Source organism: Coturnix japonica, chromosome 2 (assembly GCF_001577835.2).
Source record: "Coturnix japonica isolate 7356 chromosome 2, Coturnix japonica 2.1, whole genome shotgun sequence".
NCBI lineage: Eukaryota > Metazoa > Chordata > Aves > Galliformes > Phasianidae > Coturnix > Coturnix japonica.
In genome coordinates this window covers 90,538,410-90,545,998 of record NC_029517.1, presented here as the reverse complement: position 1 = coordinate 90,545,998, position 7,589 = coordinate 90,538,410, and positions in this window count along the sequence as shown.

The window sequence follows — 7,589 nt, the reverse complement described above, 5'->3', positions numbered from 1 at the left end:
ATGATCTTTGGATGATACAAAAAAAACTGGAGATATATTTTTTATCTCTTTTACCTCAGTGATTTCCAACTGTTTCAAGTGCTTTTAAAACTATGTACCTTCTCAAAAGTGATTCATAAGTCAAAGAATCACAGAATAGCCCAGGCTGGAAGGGACCTAAAGAATCATGGATCTCCAACCCCCGTGCCAGGCAGGGCCACCAGCCTCTCCATTTACTAGAGCAGGATGCCCAGGGCCTCATCCAACCTGGCCTTGAACACCTCCAGGGATGGGACATCCACAACCTCTCTGGGCAGCCTGTTCCAACACCTCACCACTCTCATAGTAAAGAACTTCCCCCTAACATCCAGCCTAAATCTTCCCTCCTTCAACTTAAAATCATTTTCCCTTGTCCTGCTGTTATCCACCCTTTCAAAGAGTTTACTCCCCTCCTGTTTATAGGCTCCCTTTAGGTACTGAAAGGCTGCAATGAGGTCACCCCACAGCCTTCTTTTCTCCAGGCTGAACAAGCTCAGCTGCCTTAGCCTATCTTCATAGAGGAGGTGCTCCAGCCCCCAATGATCTTCATGAATCTCCTCTGGACCCTCTTCAACAGCTCTCTGTGTTTCTTGTACTGGGAGCTTCATACCTGGACACAGTACTCCAGATAGGACCTCACAAGGGCAGAGTAGAGAGGGACAATCACCTCCCTCTCCCTGCTGGTCACTCCTCTCCTGAGGGAGCCCAGGATACCATTTGCTTCCTGAGCTGCAAGAGCACACATGCTGGCTCATGTTAAGCTTCTCATCCATCAGGACCCATGTGTCTCTGTGTTCGTTTACTCTTTCTAACAAGAATTAAGTATTTCTAAGAAGTTTTCCGGAACAGTATTTATCATATATCCTGCTTGTGCCCAGGCGATAAATGCACAACAGCAGATTGTATCATTAGTATGAAATTTAAGAGGAATAGCAGAAAGTTAGATTAAGTGACTACAATAAAAAGGAATAGCATCACAGCCGAAGATCAGCATTAACCTAAACTTTTCTGAAAGTTAGCACATCAGTGGCGATAATTCAACCTGCTAAAGTCCACTGGCTGAACAGGCTAGAAAAGAGTCAGAAAACTCTCCCAGGACCTCTGGATAAAACAAATGGAAGGGTCTTTTGAGTGAAGCCACTATGCTAAGAAAAGAATAATCTCAAATGTCTCTGGGAAAAGAGTGACACAACTCATGAAAGCAGACGTAAAGTACTTAGGGCTAATCAGATTCTCTGCTGGACTCAGGTTCTCTGAGACATTACATCTTGGGGAAATACTGGGTGCCATTAAAAATAGCTAATTATTGCATTGCGGTATCTTTTACTTACAGGATTGGTAGCATTCCTCTGAGATACCTTGTAAACTCCATGGAAAATACATCAACTGTGGGATTTATAATTACCTTTAATGTAGGAGGTGCATTTTAAGGTGCAATCTAAAGCATAGGTCTGAGAAATTAGATAAGGGAAAACCACAATTGTTTGCTGTCAATGAATCTAAACGACTCTCTAATTAGAATGTAAGCTGTTACACACATTCCCATCTGAAAGTGATTTATTACTCACCAAAAAGTTATTAATCCCCTATGCCTACCAAATGGTCGCTGTGATGCAGAAGACTACTTTCCTAGTCAGTAGTGCTGTGAATCAATGCCTTGTAGGTAGAAGTTGTAAAAACATCTTAGTAATTAGAAGGAAAAAAAAAAAAAAGAAATTATTATTCCCTTAATATTGTAGACAGTCTTTATATTTCAGACCCTGGGGACCAGTAGATGGGATTTTTCTATGGCATTATTTTGTCACAAGAACATTTCTTTCCTTTATTTTGTATGGTTATTTTTGTTTAACTTTAAGGAATATCCAGCCACTACCTATATGTACATCTATGAACTCCAACCCGGAGATCAGAAAGCAGTTGTAGAAAACATGGAGTCCATGAGGCTGGACTGAACACAGAGAAGGTGCCTCATACTTGTTCACAGTCACTTCCAGACCCCAGAGCTTTCCAAAGGGAGGATTTGACTTTCTGTTGTTAGTATAAGCAAGTATAAATATTTTAGACACAACTCAGTGGGAGCAATTGTGCTAATAAGCAAATCTCAGGCACAACACATCTTCCTCTGCAAATTAGTACTAGAGTATTTGCCAAATTCTTAGGCCCAGTAAAAGGAAGTTCCACGCCATCTTGCATTAGCAAGAAGACACTGAGTTTGATGGACTGTAGTTTTTACTTGTAGAGAGACATCTTGTAAGGGAATCACCTTGACTCATTGTGTGAGCTAATTCACCAGTAGGATGCAGCTGTTTTTGTTTGTATGGTTTTTTTTTTTTCTTTTTCTTTTTGAAAGCCAGCTCTGCTGTTCTCAGCCTTTTGTTACACAGAGCCATCAAGAACAGTGCAGGCAGGATAAAGAAACCTACCACAAAAACAAGGAAAAAAAAACCAACAGCCAAAAACCACAGAACAGTGAGAAAGTATCAAAGATACAATTATATTTCTGTTGAAACTGACAACTAGGCTCTTTCCAGAAGTGCCCAGAGACAGGACAAAGAGCAATACAAAATGTAACATGGGAAATTTCATAAGAACATGAGAAAAAGTTTCTTTATTTTGAGGATGATAGAACACTGGAACAGGCTGCCTGAAGAATTTGTGGAGTCTCCTTTTCTAGAGATACACAAACCTAACTGGAGATTTCCTTTATAGTCTACTCTGAGTTTAGCAAGGGCTTGGACTAGATGATCTCCAAAGGTTCCTTCCAGTTCCTACAATTCTACGTGACCAAAGCAACCCAGATGATAGCGATAATACACGTCAGATATCACACTATCACAGAATAGCTTAGGTTGGAAGGGATCTGAAACCCCACACAGTCCTAGTCTTGCTTGTAAGTTCCCCTCAAGTACTGCAAGACTGCAATGAGGTCTCCCCAGAGCCTTCTCCAAGCTGAACCAGCCCAACCACCTCAAACAGCTGTGAAGTTCAGGAATGTGTTGTGAAATCACCAGCCAACTGATGTATTTACAAAAATTTTGCCTAATGTGAAGGCTTTACACATGGTTCTCTGAATGTTGGCGTTAAGTATGAGGCAGAGTAGCCAGTTGGGTTCAAAGTCGGTATACTGCCACCTAAAAAGGGATTACTAGAAACGGATTATAGAGAGGTTTTATTCACCAGTGAGGATTTTTTATATTGAAGCAACAGAAGCCTCTGAATGCAAAGCTGAATCATATTAATTTTCAAGAAAAACATTACACTGAAAAATACACTCTTACTCTTTAGAAAGGACTTTCTGTGAAATGCTTAGTCCCCTCTTCTGTAGTCTGACAGTGTCATCATTACTGTGATTTAGAAATGAGGCAAGGACTAATTACTGCATAATTAACTAATCAGAGAGTTTCACTGGAATAGAAGATCCTTGATGAAGAATTTTACCTGTTTTCTGAGAAAAGGAAATTCTTAATATTCCCCCTCCCAGTATCTTTCCTCTAATTTGATTTCATAGTATTTACATAATAGATGTAATGTGATTTTCACTAGCTACCATACAAAAGTGCTTTTCATCCTCCATCTCCACAACAAATAACTCTCTCAGACATTTAAAGCTGATTAAACAGTTCTCAAGTACTGGAAAAATCCATTTGCCTGAAGTATGACTGTAAAGTTACTTAGAGAACTGCGTATACAATGGTTGGTCCAAAAGCAACACCTCCTTTTTCATTATGTTGACTCACAACAGCAAAGGCATTTGTTGGTGGTAGAGCCATTGGGGATGAACCTTCACAACAATATTCCATTACATTTTGCTGCTGTGCAACATATGAGCAGAGGGGCAGTCTGACAAAATGGCATCTGACATGGAAGTATATATTAAACAAAGACATGTCACTGAATTCTTCCACGATGAAAAAAATATACCCATTGATATTCATTGATGCTTGCTGAACATTTGTGGAGACCAAACAGTGTATGTGAGCACAGTGAGTGGTGTGTTTCTGTAGTGGTAACAAAGGTTGACCTTCACTGATGCAGATATTTGTGAGTGTGACATTCAGGCTCTTGTTTATCAAAGGGGAAAATACATCGATACTGGTGGTAGCTATGCCAAAAAAAACTGTGTTTTGCTGCTCAGGATTTTCTCTATCAAATACAGCTATTGTGCTCTTTGTATCTGTTGTGTTTTCCAGGGAAATGAATAGGAGGCATTATCATCATAGTATCATAGTATCATAGTCTCATGCCAATTGGAAGGGACCTTAGAGATCATCGAGTCCAACCCCCGGGATCTGAGCCTCCTGTATAGCAGAGTGGCACTTCTACCACTTGCACCATAGGGGATTCGAACCCGGACTTTTACTTTCAGAACTACTTATGTGTAACTATAGATACTGTGCTCATAACTTATCAGTTTTATTATCACTCCTCCTAAGGAATGTGAATTCCTTAGAAAAGGAATTCTTACAGGTCATCTCATGGCTGCACTGTTCACAACAGAAAGCCCAACATGTCACCTGTGTTAGAAGGATACACAATCATAATTCATCTCTGCTTTCCAGCATTGCATGATGTTGAAGGTATTCACCTTATTTTTCACATTTTCTGAGATTAAGGGAAATTGCAATAAAGTTTTGCGAAGGAAAGAATGTACGAGAGAGGAAGCCTCTACAAATCAAGCCCCAGCAGGAGTTAGGGAAGATGAGGATGCGTTGAGGATGGTGGCATATTCAGAGAGCCTCTGGCAATGCCAGTCTCCCACAGAAGGGCTTGGCATTACTCTCCTCTCATCTAGGGCACTGGCTCAAGCTGCGTGTGAAGGGCACAAGAGAGTCACGGGTACCTCTCTGAACAAGACTGCACAATTAACCAGACCTATCAGCAATTCAGAGATATTTAGAAGAAAACGAATCAAGAAAGAGGATTTCATTCTCAGCCTCAGCATGGCTGTGCTCCTTCCCATTGCTGTTTAGAAGGGGAGCACAGGTTGTCAGTTTGTAATTGCATCTCTGTTTGTCTTAGTCAGGATAAAGTCTTACCAGCCACCCACAGATTCTGCCTACAGAGAACAATACAAAGATATCAGATGGTAAAAGGAAAACCAAAAAAAAAATTGCTAATTTCTCATTAGCCTCTTTCTCTATTAAAAAACCCAAGCAGACTCAGAAGGTCTACCTCCACAGATGTTAGGAAATTTTGGCAGACATAACCTTTGATATTAAAGCTCTACACATTGATAAAATTCACTCTTAAAAGAGACAGTGTCAGCTCACAGGACATAACACATGTTCATATATCATTGAGTCAGGCAATTATTTCATCAGAAATCCAGAACACCCTACTCTTTTGTCAGTGTCTTATTACAATTATTCCTTGTGAAAAATTGTTCCTCACAGACTTGCATAACATAATTTACTATTACTGGTATCATTCTTTCTTTAATTCTACGGCTTCTTGAAATTTTTATCTAGAAAATAGAGCAGTATTTAATATTAAAAATTAAAACATATTTTAAAATATTTTAATGAATATAATTGTAATGCAACAAATCCCTATTTTTACCGTGGTATCTATTCTTTCTTTAAGTAAATTAAGTATAAAAATGCACTCAATTTTCCATACTTGAGTTAAGGCACATAGAAAAATTAATTATTAAATGTAAAAGATTCAAATAATTCCTTTCTGTTACAGTTTATTAACACTGTTGCCACTTTAGACTACAATAAGCCAGACCACTTCTAAAATGCGGGACTAGTTTAATTTATGTTAACATCATAAATATTTAAAAACTAGGAAAAATATTTCCTCCCTTTCTTAAGGTTTAAAATATCTTCACTGTAAACCTTTAATATTTCCTCCAAGTATAATAATCTTTCTCCGCTAGTGTCTAAAGCTAAGACTTGAACTTTGCAACCAAATCAATTTGATTATATGTGATTAAATTCACATATACAAATGAGTAGAAACTCTCTTAAAAAAAGTTTTTTCCATGTCAATTTATTTCACTTCAGGTCATGTTGTACACAGAAGAGAACTAAAAGAATGGCACACGATGAGATTTCAAGGTTTCATATTTGACAGGGCTCTTAGGCCAGATCAGAAAGGCAGAATACACTGGCAGTGTTGGAAGATTAGATTCTTCCATTTTATCTTTTTTATTTTTTCCATGTCTATGATGAGGTAAAGGATAATTAATAAATAAATAAATAAATAAATAATAATAAAAAGATAAAAAAAACAATTGATTTCTTCGATTTGTAGGACACAGGTTGACTGCTGTCTTTTTTTGAGAACTAATATGGGTAGAAATGAGGTCACTGTCTGAAATCACTCCCCCATCAATTGAATGTAGCCTGTGAGTCATACAGAGAAAGAGAGAAAAGGTTACATGAACCAAAGTTAACAAGGAATTGAAGCCAATAGAATAGCATAGCAACGAAAGAAATGACTACTCCACAATTTACTCTGCCACCCTCTACTTGCTTACAAGCTTATATGTATTCATTAAGAAAATCAACTTAAAACAAGACAGTGAGAAAAAGGAGAATGTACAAATATGATTAAAACACTCCAAGATCTCAGGAGAACCACGCAAGTCATGATGGAAGCAAAAATTTCCAATGACATTTTAAGTTAATTGGGCATCAGGAAGAAATAGTAAGAGTACTAGGAATTTCATCATGGGTGAGATAATTCTAGTATGTCTTGTCAGCATAACAAATCAGTATTTCTTCTGGGCCCTAAATCCCAAGGAAACTAAAAGCACTGTGCATGTGGCAAGTTGTAGTACAAATTGAATGCAAAGTGGTAACACGAATATAGAGAAAGTATTGGAATAACAGTTGCACCTTGCTCTCAAATCTTTGTGTCCAGGGAGTTTGTAGAAAGGAAGTTTCTTTCTTTTCATTTATATTACTTTTAAATGCAGACTTAAAAAACAACTACAACAACACAAGTATACTGTAAAAAATAAATAACTGATGTCTTCCAAAATAGATAGTATTAAGATTCATTGAAGACAACACTTATTTTCCTTTGAGATTTATTGAGTTCATCCACAGAAGTAGGTCAAAACATTCTGCAACTAGTTCATGATCTAAAAATGCCACTTCAGATGTTTTGAAGCTATCTGTGAAGTTGGGTCTTAAAAACACAGAATAATTTTGGCTGAAATGAAAAAGAAATTAAAAAATATATAAGTAGACCAAGACTGACAAAACTAGTAGTAGGATAGTTAAGTTTTACACAGGAATGGAAAGACTTATTCTTGGATGTATGTTTCAACTTGAGAGCTAGAAATGTATCTGATTCCCTGTTAAAAATAATAATAATGAAATAAAATAACTATTTAACATTGCACATTTTTTTGTACAAGATAGACACCTTAACAGAAAATAAAAACCCATCCTGAGATGTGCTATTTTGCATGACTCTGTGGGAGGCTTGTATAGTATTTATTTACAACTGGCATAAGAAAAAAGGAGAAACAGTGGGCCTTATGTGGCCAAAAGTCAGTTGCTGTAATTATTTAAGCAATTAATGTGAACCTATGGGGCTTAAACACAGCTCTCAAA